Genomic DNA, 16,512 nt, shown 5'->3' with positions numbered 1-16,512 from the left:
CATATGATATTTGTCCTTCTCTGCCTGACTTATTTCGCTCAGCATAACACCCTCAAGGTCCATCCACGTTGCTACACATTACAACCAACATCTTAATTTTAATCTCCCTGCCTCCCACTTCCCTTTGAAGTTCTGTGCTGGTAATTTTTATTTATTTGTTTGTTTAGTTTTGTCCTTGCAACAACTCTTTTTTTTTTAATTTTTATTTGATTTATATTTTTAATTTACATCCAAGTTAGTTAGCATATAGTGCATCAATGATTTCAGGAGGAGATTCCTTAATGCCCTTTACCCACCCATTTAATCCATCCCCCCTCCCACAACTCCTCCAGTAACCCTCTGTTCCTCCATATTTAAGAGTCTCTTATGTTTTGTCCCCCTCCCTGTTTTTATATTATTGTTGCTTCCCTTCCCTTATGTTCATCTGTTTTCTATCTTAAGGTCCTCATATGAGTGAAGTCATATGATATTTGTCTTTCTCTGACTAATTTCGCTTAGCATAATACTCTCTAGTTCCATCCAGGTAGTTGCAAATGGCAAGATTTCATTCTTTTTGATTGCTGAAATGATACTCCATTGTTTATACCACTTCTTTATCCATTCATCCATCAATGGACGTTTGGGCTCTTTCCATACTTTGGCTATTGTTGATAGTGCTGCTATAAACTTTGGAGTGCTTGTTTACCTTCAAAACAACATACCTGTAGCCCTTGGATAAATACCTAGTAGTGTAATTGGTAGGTCATAGGGTAGTTCTATTTTTAACTTTTTGAGGAGCCTCCATACTGTTTTCCAGAGTGACTGCACCAGTTTACATTCCCACAAGCAGTGCAAAAGAGATCCTTTTTCTCCGCATCCTTGCCAACATCTGTTGTTTCCTGTGTTGTTAATGTTAGCCATTCTAACAGGTGTGGTTTTGATTTGTATTTCCCTTATTATGAGTGACGTTGAGCATCATTTAATGTGTCTCTTGGCCATCTCTTCCTTGGAGAAGTGTCTGTTCATGTCTTTAGGCCATTTCTTCATATTATTTTTTTGGATGTTGATTTTGATAAGTTCTTTATAGATTTTGGATACTAACCCTTTACCTGATATGTCATTTGCAAATATCTTCTCCCATTCCGTTGGTTGCCCCTTTTAGTTTTGTTGATTGTGTCCTTTGCTGTGCAGAAGCTTTATTTTGATGAGGTCCCAATCGTTCATTTTTGCTTTTGTTTCCCTTGCCTCCAGAGACATGTTGAGTAAGTTGCTGCAACCAAGGTCAAAGAGGTTCTTGCCTGCTTTCTCCTCAAGAATTTTGATGGCTGCCAGTCTTACATTTAGGTCTTTCATCCATTTTGAGTTTATTTTTTGTATGGTGTAAGAAAGTGGTCCAGGTTCCTTTTTCTGCCTGTCATTGTCCAGTTTTCCCAGCACCACTTGCTGAAGAGACTGTCTTTATTCCATTGAATATGGAATGAGTACTGCTTTATCAAAGATGAGTTGGCCATATGTTTGTGGGTCCATTTCTGGGTTCTCTATTCTTTTCCATTTATCTTAGTTTCTGTTTTTGTTTCAGTATTATACTGTCTTGATGATTACAGCTTTGTAATACAGCTTGAAGTCCAGGATTGTGATGCCTCCTGCTTTGGTTTTCTTTTTCAAAATTGCTTTGGCTGTTTGGGGTCTTTTCTGGTTCCATACAAATTTTAGGGTGGTTTGTTCTAGCTCTGTGAAGAATGCTGCTGTTATTTTGATAGGGATTGCATTGAATATGTACATTGCTTTGGGTAGTATCAACATTTTAACAATGTTTGCCCTTCCAGGACCATGGAATATTTTTCTATTTTTTGGTGTCTTCTTCAATTTCTTTTATAAGCTTTCTGTAGTTTTCAGTGTATAGATTTTTCACCTCTTTGGTCATGTTTATTCCTAGGTATTTTATGGGCTTTTGTGCAGTTGTAAATGGGATCCATTCCTTGATTTCTTTTTCTGTTGCTTCATTGTTGGTGTACAGGAATTATAGGAATGCAACCAATTTCTGTGCGATGATTTTATATCCTGCCGCTTTGCTGAATTCATGGATCAGTTCTAGCAGTTTTTTGGTGAAATCTTTTGGATTTTCTATATAAAGTATCATGTCATCTTGTGCTCATAATTTAAATGGTATTATCTATGTAGAATTGTTTATTTAAAATAAGTCAAATAAGACAGCCACATTGATTTTAAACTACCACGACCTCTAAGCCCTTGCTCCTTTCAAAGCATCTCTGATACACAAAATCATTTACAAAGCATAGCCATTTGGGAGTTGAGTATTTGTTCCCTAAGAGCTTTGTTCTCACTGTTGCATTCATCTTCTAGCTCATAGTAGTTGTGAAGGAGAAAGAAACATTTAACACCAATTTTAGAAAAACAACTTACTAAAATACGGGTTAAAACACATTTAGTCTTTTCGTCAAAAACTTCAGGACATTCTAATTTTTTAGTTGGAAAGAGAGGTCACAAACGTGCAAAAACTTAGATGTGAAACTATTGAAAATAAGAATGAAAACAATTATTAATCTTAATAACAGTGTTATTATGGTTCATGAGGGTTTTTTTACATGTATTTATTTTGAGAGAGACTGCACCTGTATGCACTGGTGAGTGGGGGAGGGCAGAGAGCGATGGAGAGAGAGAATCCCAAGCAGGCTCCTCCCTGTAAGCCCAGAGACTGATGTGGGGCTTGATCACACAAACCAAGAGATCATGACCTGAGCCAAAATCAAAAGTTGGACCCTTAACCAACTGAGCTACCTGGGTGCTCCTGCTTCATTAAATTTTTTTTTTTAATTTTTATGTCTTTATTTTGAGAGACAGAGAGCGAGCATGGGAGGAGCAGAGAGAGGGAGACCCAGAATTGGAGGCAGGCTCCAGGCTCTGAGCTGTCAGCACAGAGCCTGACGTGGGGCTCGAACCCACAGACTGTGAGATCATGACCTGAGCCAAATTCAGACACTTAACCGACTGAGCCACCCAGGCTCCCCTGCTTCATTAAATTTTAAATAAATAACTGTTTAGAAGCTGTCATCTGAAAATTAAAATAGCCATGTGCTACACAGAGAATGTAAACACTTGTGTTTAAGGATAGTTTGTGCTCCAAAAGTTTGTTTACAAATATGTTCTTGGAAAAGTAGAGGTATTTTTCAGTGAACTTCAGGCAAGTTATGATGCTTTATTTACCTCATAATGTAATGGATAAACAACAGTCCCTTCTTAACAAAGTGATTCTTGGGGCGCCTGGGTGGCTTAGTTGGTTGGGCGTCCGACTTTCACTTAGGTCATGATCTCGCGGTTCGTGGGTTCGAGCCCCGCGTCGGGCTCTGTGCTGACTGCCAGCTCAGGGCCTGGAGCCTGTTTCGGAGTCTGTGTCTCCCTCTCTCTCTGACCCTCCCCTGCTCACGCTGTCTCTCTCTCTCTCTCTCCTAGAAATAAATAAAAATATTTAAAAAAAAAAAAAACAGTGATTCTTACACAAAATTTTTGTGTAAGTGGATTTACTTCCATTATACATATTCCACAACCTTGAGATTTGGGTTCAAGTAAATACTTATAAATCAATCCTGTGGAGAAAATTTAATAAAAATGGAAACTAAGAATTGGACAGAAAAGAGACATTTTAGAGAATATTAATGTAAGGAAGAGGTTAGAACTCGAAGCAAAATTGCTATCTAATGGTTGAGAATTCTTAAATGGAGATCACAGTCAGCATAAAGTATTCTACTCTGCAGTTTAACTAAATTTATATGATAATCTTGTATATTAGGAAAGGAATTGAGACAAAAGTCCCCACTCAGTTCTATCAGTGCATTAATCCTGATCACTGAGCTTTAAGTGTTGGATATACAATATGCACTAAGAAACAAAAATAGACAAAACCTCTCCAAAAAATATGTCAATGCAATTGTGAATTGTGATGACCGCTATGAAAGAAAAGGTTAGGGGGCTATAAAAACATAATGCTTAATCTGAGGTTGTAGGGGAGACTACCCTGAAGAATGTGATTTAAGCTGAGATCTGAAAGAAACAGGTATTGGGACTGAAGGCATAGCATATTGTTCTCAGCAGGAGCAACAGCAATCACAGATCCCTGTGATAGAAAACATGAAATCCTGGGTGAACCAAAAGGTTTCTGTGACTATGAAGCAAAAGGTCTTGCAAAGTCATGTAAGTCAAAGATTTGGGCTTTTAAGAACCATCGGCAACATGGATGGACCTTGAGGGTGTTATGCTGAGCAAAATAAGTCAGGCAGAGAAGGACAAATATCATATGTTTGCACGTATAGGAGGATTAGGAGGAACTTGACGGAGGAACAAGGGGGAGAAGAAGGGGGGAAATGGTGGGGGAAAGGGAGAGAGGCAAACCATGAGAGACTTTTGAATGCTGACAAAAACAGGACTGATGGATGTGGGGGGGAGGGGGGATGGGCATGGAGGAGGACACTTGTGGGGATGAGCACTGGGTGTTATGTGGAAACTAATTTGACGATAAACTATTTGTAAAAAAAAAAAAAAAAAAAAAAAAAGAACCATCGGGAAGGAGTGCCTGCATGGCTCAGTCAGCTTAGTTTGTGAGTGAGTCCAACATCATACTGCTGTCAGTGCAGAGCCTGCTTCAGATCCTCTGCTTCCCTCTCTCTCTGCCCCTCCCCTGCTCATGCTGTCTCAAAAATGAGTAAACATTTAAAAAAAACAAAAAGACCTTAGGGAAGCCATTGAGGATGTAAACACTTTAAGAAATTACCCTGATACTTTGACTTGCAGCCATAATTGAGAGGTCCAGACTTAAGCTCCTCTGTAAACAACTAGAAAACTGGACAAAATACATGAAATATGTTTTGATAAGACCAGTAAGAGTGATACGCATCTAGCCAGATTAACTAATGGGAAAAAAGGAGGACCCAAATTAGCAAAATCAGAAATGAAATGAGATATAAGGACAGATCCTATAGATATTAACAAAATGAAAACAAAAGAATATTTAAGAACTTTATGCCAATAAATTCACCAATTGAGATGAAATTAACAAACTTAAATCAAAAAGAAATGGAAATCTGAATAATCTTGTGCCTATTTGTAATTGAATTAATAATTACTAGTAATTAAAACCTTAAAACAAGATGCAATTCCAAAATCATAACCCATGAAAGAAAAAACTTGTAACTTGGACTTGGCTGAAGTTAAAATGTATGCTCTGTGAAAGTTACTGTTAAGAGAATGGAAAGACAAGCCACAGCCTGGGAGAAAATATTTGCAAAACATATAAAATAAAGAACTGGTATCAAAAATACACAAAAAGCTCTTAAAAATCAATAATAAGAAAACAACACAATTTAAAAATGAGCAAAATATCCAGACACTTTATCAAAGTAGATAAACAGATGGCATATAAACATATGCAAAGACTCTCAACATCATGTCATTAGAGAAATGAAAATTCAGACGGTAAGATAACACTACACCCCTATTAAAATGGCTAAAATCCAAAACACTGACGACACCAAATGCTGACAAGAATGTGGAGCAACTCTCATTCATTGCTGCTGGAAATGTCGAGTACTGCCACTTTGAAAGAAAGGTTGGTGATTTCTTACAAACTAAACATATTCTTAAAGTATGATCAATCATGCTCCAAGTCAGCTGAAAACACGTCCACACAAAAACCTGTGCACAATTCTTATGCAAAACGTATTCAAAATTATCAAAAGTTAGAAGCAACCCAGAAGTCCTTCAATATGTGAATGGATAAACTGTAGTATATCTCCATATATCTATTAAATGATAGCAATATCCATACAATGAAATATTATTCAGCCATAAAAAGAAATAAGCTATTAACATTTCTCCAAGAAAGATATACAAATGGACAACAAGCACATGAAAAGGTGCTAAACATCAGTAATTACTAGGTAAATACGAATCAAAACCACAATGAGATACCACCTCACACTCATTAGGATGGTTACTATTCAAAAAAAACAAAACAGGGGTACCTGGGTGGTTCAGTTGGTTGATTTCGGCTCAGGTTGTGATCTCACAGTCATGGGGTTGAGCCCCACATCTGACACTGACTGTGGAGCCTGCTTAGGATTCTCTCTGTCTCTCTGTCTCTTTTTCCCTCTTCCCCTCTCCTGCTCATATTGTCTTTCTAAAATTAAAAAATTTTTTTTAAAAAGTAACAAGTGTTGGCAAGTTTGTGGAAAAATTGGAAACCTTGTACACTGTTGGTGGAAATGTAAAATGGTGCAGCTGCTATGTAAAGTATATCGAAGTCCCTAAAGAAATTAAAATATAATTACCACATGATCCAACAATTTTGCTAGCAAAAAGGGAAACAACTCACGTGTCCACTAGCAGATGAATGGCTAAATAAATTGTGGTATTACACATGCAATGAGATACTATTCGGTCTTAAAAAGGAAGGAAATTTTGACACGTTAATACACAGATGAACCTTGAGGATATTATGCTAAGTGAAATAAACAAGTCATAAGAAGACGTATACTATATGATTCCACTCCAGTGAGGTACCTCCAGCCATCTAATGATAGAAAGTGAAAGGGCCATTGCCAGGGGCTGTGGGAAGAAGGAAACAAGGAGTTGTTTAAGGAGCATGGGGTTTGAGTTTTGAAAGAAGAGTTCTAGAGATTGGTTACACAACAATGTGAATGTATTTATCACAACTAGGAACAAAAAAGAAAAAGAGATGAGCTATCAAGCCACACACAGACATGGATGAATATTAAATGCATACTGCTAAGTAAAAAGAAGCCAATCTGAAAAAGCGACATACTGTGATTCCTGGAAAAAGTAAAATTATGGAAACAGTGAAGAGACCAGTGGTTGCCCGGGTTTCAGAGGGAGGGAGGGATGAATAGGTAGGGAATTTTTAGGGCAGCGAAACTGCTCTGCATGTTACTGTAATGACGGATACATGTCATTATACATGTGCCTAAACCCACAGAATGTATAAGATAAAGAGTGACCCCTTAATGCGAATTGTAGATTTTAGTTAATAATGACACATTAATGTTGGCTATTGGAATAAATGTACCACCCTAATGTACGATGTCCATAATAGAAGAAACTTGGGGTAGGGGAAAATAGGGCTGGAGGCAGGTATATCAGAACTCTCTGTACTTTCTGCTTAACTTCTCTGTAACCTAAAACTGCTCTAAAAAGTAAAGTCTATGAATTAAAAACAAAGCAAAAGAAAACTGTCAACTGCAAGAGTTCCCGGTGGTCGAAGCTAGAACAATTTAAGCAACAAAGTAAACAAAATAGGATTGTCTTACAACCCAAAGTATAAAACAAATATCCATGAGTACACACTGTTATACATAATGATTGAATACATTAATAAATGAGGGAGAAGAGTCCGATGTCCCATACAGAAGAATTCCAAATAGACTGTGCAGACACTCCACTCTAAAGAAGGGGGAGCTAGGCTTTCCTTGTCCTAAGTAGAGGCTGCACATGGTGACTTTTCTCACAGTTCTAGAGGCTAGAAGCTCAAGATCAAGGTGTCAGCAGGTTTCCGTTTCTCTTGAAACTTCTCTCTTTGGCTTAGAAAAGGCTGTCTTGCTGTGCCCTCACATGGTCTTTCCTTTGTGTATGTGCATCCCTGACCTCTCTCATGTGCCTCTTTTCGTACAAGTTCTCTCTTCTAACAAGGACACTGGTCAGATTGGATTAGGACCCACTCCAAATGCCTTCATTATAACTTAATTTCCTCTTAAAAGTTTTTATCTCCAAATACAGTCACATTCTGAGATATTGAGGGTTGTACCTTCAAGATAGAAATTTGGGGGAAGGGGTATATAGATGAGCCCATAGCACCCAACAATTTCCCTCTTAGGTATTTACCAGGAGAAATGAAAGATTTGTTTCGGAATGTTCATAGCAGTAATATTCAAGATGGCTTCAAAATTGAAACAATTTAAATGCCCATCAACAGGTGAATAAATGCATTATGGTAAATTCCTAGAATTGAGCACTACTCAGAAGTAAAATGAAACATACTGGTAATACTAGTAACAATGTATATGAAACCAGTCTTTAAAAATGTTTCTTTAATGTTTATTTACATTTTAGAGAGAGAGAGAAAGAGAGGGAGCGAGAAAGCAGGGGAGGGTCAGAGAGAGAGGGAGATGGAATCTAAAGCAGGCTCCAGGCTCTGAGCTGTCAGCACAGAGCCTGATGCAGGGCTCGAACACCCAAATCGCAAGATCATGACCTGAGCTGAAGTCTGATGCTTAACCAACCGAGCCACCCAGGCTCCCTGAAATGAAACCAGTCTTAAAATAATACACATCACGTGAATCCATTTACATGAAATTTTGGAAAAGACATACGGAATCTATAGGGACAGAAGGTGGATAGATGACTGCCCAGGTCCGTGGTGTGCATGTGTGTGTGTGTGTGTGTGTGTGTATGTGTGAAGGTGGGCGAGAGTTCAGAACCATACACATATAGAGGAGAGAAAAGCTCCTTGGTATTCTAATTTCTTTTTTTCAAAACAAAAATAATTTGTCCTGTTTGAACTGCAGAAAAAGGGAGATAATAAAAATGTGTTAGTAAGCAACAGATGAGAAGTTAAAATACATTCAACAACTTCTGTTACTTTCAGAGCTGAGAGTTGAATAAAAAACCTTAAAGTCAGTCAGATGGTTCCCGCTTAGACTCTGAGATGGACTAGGGAGAAAGAAATGTTAAAACAGTTTCTGGGGAGGGTTGTGTGGGTGCGAAGGACCAGTTATTAGAAGTTCAGTGGCTTCTTAAAAAAATTACAGTGAGAACTACCTGCAGCTGATTTAGTCACCTATGATGGGTCTGCTCTGGAATAGTCTAACTACTGCTTACTGATTGTTTTCTACCCAACAGCATGGTAAGCACTAAGCCAAGCATTTAGATAGTATTTGTTATCTTAATCTTCACATCAGCTCTCTGAGGTTAATGAGGTAAATGTTATCATTTATAGATGAAGAAATCCACACTCAACGAGCTTAAATTGCCTGTATTTTCACCAGCTGGTAAAATGGTCAAAAAACAAGTCTGAGTCCTAAACATGTGCCTGCACTTCCAGGCTCTACTGCCTCCAGGTTACAGGAATTTCCAGGCACAAGAAGAAAGCTTAACCTTTTATTCATTTATTCCACAAATCTTCATTGAGCACTTGTGAAAGGCCCATCACTGGGTTAGGCCCTTGGTGGTTTGGCAGTGGATGAAACAGACAGAAGTCCCTGCCCTCGAGGACCGTACGTTCTTGTGGGAGAAAACTGACAAAATAAAAACTTGAAATTAAATTTAGGAGTCTAAGTGCTATGAAGAAAACTAAAGTGAGGAGGGGGAAGGAGAGGGGTGACAGCCACTACTTTAGAAAGGGTGGACAGGGAGGAACGCTCATACAGGTGGCCTTGAGCAGGGATTGGAGTGACGTGCAGGAGCGAGACATACAAATACCCAGAGGAAGGGTCTTCCAGGCAGGGAACAGGGAAGGCTGCGGGGGAAGAGAGAGGCTGTAGCCCTGCCAGGTTTTTACAGCATTAGCAAGAGGAATAGCTATTGTGCCCGTAGCATCATGTGCAAAGGGAAGGCTGGAAGAGATGTGTCCAGATGTCGGGCAGGCTCTGCGAGTGCCATGGTAAGAACTGAGTATCTAAGACTGGGGGGTAATGGAATCAAATGTACACTTTCAGAGGATCTCCATTCTACCTTGACACTTAGGGATTGTTCACTGGAAATCCTAAATACGGGTTCGTAATCAAATACCTTCTGACAAAATACTACATTATGCACACTGTGGCCTGATACAGTTACCCTTCAAGCCCAAACTCTCCAAACCCAATAAATGTAATAATCCAGGAAGTTAGAAAAAAAGGGTTTGTTTCTCTAAACTGGTACAAGTTGTTTCACAGGGTGAAAATCTTACCTCTTATTAGTGTAAAGGTCAGCCTACACTGTTGAAAAGTCTGTTAAAATACATACTTATTACTTCTACATATAATTGGATCTAAGCCATCCAAGTTTGTTAGGGCATGAAGGGAACAGAGAAGAATAATTTTATAATTAACCGCTGACAGATTTCATTAAGTAATTGGAGCATTCCCTTAAGATCTTGTTTATAGCATTAAATCTCTTAATAGATAGAGTTAAAGAAAACATAAAACTGAATCTTGATCAAATTATAGTACTAACAATTCTACATCACCATGATTTACTGCTACCAAGCAAACCCTTTAAGAACCCAGATGTTTCGTATTTTTCTTGTCAAATGAGCAAGAACCACGTCAGCAACAGAACTTTCCCCGCACATGTATCAAGAGTTCATTTAAAAGAACTCACACCCACTGTCTGCTTTCACTGGCACACTGATCTCAGTTTGTAAAGGAAATTATTTATGAAATTGGTTTCCCTGAATGTATTTGATAATTATTCTGAAAATAAGTGTTTCCTTGTAACTTAATTCTGTGTAATTACTATCTTTCCCTTCCTTGAGATGAATTTTCCCCAAGAAATGTATGGTCACTTTAATTCACAGTATTGATTATTCAAATGAGAAATTACAATACGCAAATACTTACAACCAGCTCTTGGAAGAGGCAGTGGTGTACTTACACATCTCAGCTGACATACTACAGGTTCTTTATCAGTGGAGGTAAAAGCAGGGCCATATATAATTTATGAGTACTCTCTGTCTCTCTAATTGCTTTCCAATAGAATTGCAGGAAGGAATTCACTCTCTCCCAAGGGGGATTGCCTTTGTTACAACTCGACTATAAGCTTTATAGGAGTTGTAGCTTTCAAAATAGAGCATTAATTGAAAGCAATTATCCAATTATACCAGCTGTGACTATGCTGTATACTGAATATTTACCAAGAAAAGAACGCATTTAACAGATGATTTAATACAGCAGCCTGGCATAATGAATCTGCAACCGACACTTCAATCACACACTTATGTCTTCCGTGACTGAAATAGTCAAGAGTGTACACAAGTAGGTCAAGTCAGCGTGAAAAATAAAGACTATCAGGTTTGATTTTCAAAACAGGGCAAGCATGTGTGATGTGAATTTGAAAAGTAATCAAAGAACTTACGTCTGTGTGTTATGCACAACGTGTCAGATTTCTCCAACTGCTTGACTTTAAAAGTAGATATGCTTTCAACTTCAATTTTTTTTAACTCTTTTGATGCCTTATGTATGTGTCCAGAAGCCTTATTATAGGGCTGCGCCGGAAAAGAGTGCTTTGGAACCACTTTAGGTACTTCTCAATTAAGCACCAAAAAGAATCTGCCTCGTGTGAAATTCCACTCTGCAACCAATGGTGTGATAACGAGCCGCAGGATAGTCATTTTCTGCCTGTAATCCATTCAGCTTCTTAAGTGCTGACCAAGTGCTAGGAGGGAAAAGGCTTTGGCTGGGCTGGCATTGATTAAATGGACTTGCAGATAATTCGTATTATCAAGGAATATTTTTATGGGCAAAAATCCACTACTAACCCTTGCAAAATTGGCTCTGCAAGAAATGAAGAATGAAGACAATGTTTCATCAAATGCATTAGCTCTATGTTAAAGAAACAAAGCAAAGGAACCACAACACTTTGCTACCAACTCTTGAGTCATCTTATTGGTGCTGTCTTGACAAAGAGACTCCGTTCCTCTGTGTGCTATGATGTCACCTTTGTCCAATCATAACCTTCCTTATGAGAGTGGGGGATAACTCTCCGGAGGCAAGGTGAGTGACAGCAGCGAGCAACGCAGCAGTCACTAGGCAACAAGATCCAGCCTTCAGTGGCAGAGAATTTTAAAACATTTAACCCTCACGCTGTCAGGGCTTTTTGTTGCTGACGTGGCAGTCATCTCTGGACAAAAGGCCTAATATGAATAATACAGATTTTTTATTTTCTCTAAAGCTGTGTTTCTAGAGGCAATGCAGGGATACTTCCTGTTTAGGCTATGGGCGTTATTCAGTTTGAAAAGACTGGTAGAGTTAGACATTTTTAAAACCTCTTTTTCACATGGTTACAGTTAAAGCCACATGATGATCTCCTCGGTGTTTAGACCTGTTATTGGATTGCTCCCCATAAGCTGGGCTGACACACACATGTGTAGTCTGTGCCCTACACAGTCAAACTGCGAGGGGGTGGGGGTGGGAGTGTGGAGTGGATCTCAAATCAGCCTGTGCTCCTCTTGCCAAGGTGCACTCTTGTCTAGGCCGTCTCTGGAAAGGTTCTTTTTCAGATCTGTTGCCTTGAGGGGGGAACCCGTGCTGTAATTTGTCTGCCCAGAGGGGCTGCTTTTGCCAATTTGCACCAAGTCGCTGTATGAGTTCTTGGGGATTGCCTACATCGTATTGTTTCAATCAGTCAGAAAGTTCTGTAGGATTGTCCCTCTTACACTTGACCCTGATAGACAATTTAGCACAGGGCTGGACAGACCCAGGTGTGGCCTGGTGGTATTGTTTCCAAACTGGATTTCCAGCATCATCTCCTTCAGATGATTGTTTTGGTTTGCTTCAAGAAAAACTTAGAATTCTCATAAAGCTAATTTTGTATTGATTTGAAAGATTTAGCCAGATAATAAGTCAATTAGACGATGTTTGGTTTGTTTGCTTGGTTGGTTTTTTGGCTATAGTTTACTATTGCACTTTTTGTGTTTTGTTTTTGTTTTTGTTTTTGTTTTTTGAGTATAGTTGACACACAATGTTACATTTGTTTCAGGTGTACAACATAGTGATTCAACAACCAGATACACCATGCTATACTCACCGCAAGTATAGGTTATAGAGTTGTTGACACAGCTACCATTTGTCACCACACAACGCTATTATGATACCATTCACTATATTCCCTATGCTGTGCCTTTTATTCCTGTGCCAGAGGGGAGGGGATGGGGACATGGCCCAAATGGGTGAAGGGAGTGGGATATATATATATAGGTGTCCCCTTATGGAATGAAGAAGTCATGGGAATAAAAGGTACAGTAGACACTTTGTAAGTGAGCTTCTAGAGGACAGTGGGTACCATGTTTTCTCTAATATAGTAAGTGCACATATACCTTTGCAGGAATGAATGGTTTAATTGATTAATTAGTTAATGGTATTCACTTGGGGGAATCCAACAGGAGAGTTATATATGTTAAAATTGTCAGACACCTTACGCATTATCTAGTACAACACTTATTTTGCAGTTGAGGAAACTGAGATCCAAATAACCAACTAATCAATTAACATATCTAGCTAAAAGCATAGCCAGGTTTCTCTATAATTAGGTCAATGTAAAGACTAATTAACATATGTTAACTAATAGTAATGATTTCAGGAGAAGAAGCTTGTGATTCATCGCTTATATATAACACCCAGTGCTCATCCCAACTAGTGCCCTCCCTGACGCCCATCACTTATTTAGCCCATTCCCCATCCACCTCCCCCCCATCAACCCTCGGTTTGTTCTATATATTTAAAAGTCTCTTATGGTTTGCTGGAGACTAATTTAGATTATAAATATGTAGAGAAAACATATTATTTTCATTACCTTACTGTATGCTTTATCTAGTATCAGCTTTTTTCTTTGCCAAGTGTATTTTTTTTTTTTTTGTCATTGAAGGTTTTTACAATCTAATTAAGGAGACAGGACTAAACATGATAAATTAGAGAAATAACATGGCCAAAGGTTTACTAAGCCAAGTGTTTTACAAATCTTATCTTGTTTAATCTTCACAAGGGGCAGATCCAGGATATGAACCCACTGTTATCTATCAAAACTTTTCTTATCCTAAAATTATTTCCCAAACACTAGTCATTCATATTTTTCATATCTGAGTGTCACCTGAACTATGATTTATTTGACATTTTTCTTCAAGTAGGCCTCAGGGTTTTTTTTAAGTTCATTTATTTATATTTTTTAGTAATCTCTAAACCCAGTGCTTGAACTCACGCCCCCTGAGATCAAGATCAGTATACTCTTCCGACTGAGCCAGCCCAGCCCCACCCCACTTTTTTATTTTAGTATTATTCTATCTATCCATGAGATTAAAGGGTATATTAGATATATATTTTTTCTAATTCACATTAAAATAAATATGTAACTATTTAAATAGAAAAAAATGTTTATCTGTGTGCCACCTAAAATTATATCAGGACTTCAGTGATACTTGTACCACTCTTTGGAGAATATTACGTGTTTAATATATTTTAGACGAGCAAAGATATTGAATATAATGAAGCTCTAAACCATGCTATGGATTGTCTAAAAGAGGAAAAGTCACTGCTGATTGCAGCTGAATCATGTGATTCTAATAACAACGCTCCCCCCCTCATGAAATTATATTAGATTACAGTTTTGTGTCAAATTTAGCTACTGGTCTGATCTTTGTTACTAAACAGTGTAACTTGCCTGGCTGTGTTTCCTCATCCGTCCTAGAACAGGTTGGATTAGATGAACTCTGAAGGTGAATATCCTATGAGCTAAAATCATCTGCATTCTTTATTCATCTCTCCAGTGAGGCAGAAGACCCCTGTGTGCAGAGAGATCCCTATAATGTAGTACAAACAGTGACCACAGTAACTGTGAACACATTCAATTCCCTTTGTAAGCTTCTCAAATGATTTTTTGAAAAGAGCAAAATTACATAAGATGTTAACAAGACATCCTTAATTAATTAATTAATTAATTAATTTTTATTAGGCTTCATGCCTAATGTGGGGCTTGAACTTATGGCTCTAAGATTGTGAATTGCATGCTCTACTGATTGAGCCAGCAAGGTACCCGATAAGACATTCTTAAACAAAAATAAAAATACTAAAAATAAAGAGCTGGACAAACATATCAAACAAGCAAAAAAAAAAAAAAGTAAGGTGACAAAATTAATATCAGAGAAGGTGGAATTTGAGGCAAAAAGGTAGGCTAAAGAGGGATATTTTATTTTCACAAGTGTATAGCCCACCAATATGTTATAATAGGTTGTAAATATTTGTGGACAAAATTAATAAAACAAAAAATTGTTAGAAATACATAAAGATTTGACAAAATTACAATTATAACAGAATTTTTTAAAATAAATATTCCTTGGGGCGCCTGGGTGGCTTAGTCCGTTAAGCGTCCGACTTTCGCTTGGGTCATGATCTCGCGGTTCGTGGGTTCGAGCCCCGCATCGGGCTCTGTGCTGACTGCCAGCTCACAGCCTAGAGCCTGTTTCGGAGTCTGTGTCTCCCTCTCTCTCTGACCCTCCCCTGTTCACGCTGTCTCTCTCTATCCTAGAAATAAAATAAAAATATTAAAAAATAAAATAAAATAAAATAAATATTCCTCTGTATTTATACAATACAAAGAACAAAATGAGATGAAGTTTGGATTACATATAGTTATAAAACTTGAAGTAATAGATACATGTAGGACTTTGTATGCAATAAAAACCTCTATCTTGTCAAATAGAGATTTGAAAGGTAAAAATTACACTGTCAGTTTCTGACCACAGTGAAATAAAACAAGAAATTAAGAAGAAAAAAACTTTCATCCCATCAAATTAAATGACTTAGAAATATACAAATTTAAAAAATTTTTTAATGTTTATTTCTTTTGGGAGAGAGAGAGAGTGAGCAGGGGAGGTGCAGAAAGAGAGGGAGACACAGAATCTGAAGGAGGCTCCAGGCTCTGAGATGTTGGCGCGGAGCCTGACATGGGGATTGAACTCATGGACTGCAAGATGATGACCTGAGCCAAAGTCGGCCACTCAGCTGACTGAGCCACCAGGCACCCCAAAATATTCATACAAATTTAAAACAAAGAGGAAATAAAAGTGGAAATTATTGATAATTTAGACATTAATACATGAAAATACACAGTAAAAGATGTATTCACAGAAATTCATAAATTAAATGTTTTTATTAATAAACATGAAATGTTGAAATAAACTCAAAAAGGTAGAACAACAAAATAATATGAAGGCAAACGTTAAAAATTTTTTCTGCCTCTACCCAAGTAATTCAAAACTTTTGCATTTAAATAAATGTGAATTTAGCAGAATATAAGATCTATCCCCATTTTCAAAGTAAAATAAGAAACTCAAAGTAAGATCATTATTGAATGGGAGATACTTCATGCTATGCCCAAATTCTCCTGGGGCATGAGTACTTTCACTTTCCTTTGCATCCAGAGGTACACAAATGGGAGCTTCAGAAGCACTGGTCTTTCTTTCTTTTTAATATTTTAATGTTGATTTATTTTTGAGAGAAAGAGACATAGCACGAGCAGGGGACGGGCAGAGAGAAAGGGAGACACAGAATCTGAAGCAGGCTCCAGGCTCTGAGCTGTCAGCACAGAGCCTGATGTGGAGCTTGAACCCATGGATGGAGATCATGACCTAAGCCAAAGACGGACACTTAACTAACTGAGCCATCCAGATGCCTCTCTTTCTTTTTTTTTTTTTAACATATTTATTTATTTTTATTTTGAGAGTGGGAGAGAGAGAGAGAGAGCAAGTGAAAGAGGGAC

Source organism: Hyaena hyaena, unplaced genomic scaffold (genome assembly GCF_003009895.1).
Source record: "Hyaena hyaena isolate Hyena2069 unplaced genomic scaffold, ASM300989v1 scaffold_274, whole genome shotgun sequence".
NCBI classification, from domain to species: Eukaryota; Metazoa; Chordata; class Mammalia; order Carnivora; family Hyaenidae; genus Hyaena; species Hyaena hyaena.
The sequence above is the reverse complement of the archived record's forward strand: the minus strand, read 5'-3'. Positions refer to the sequence as shown.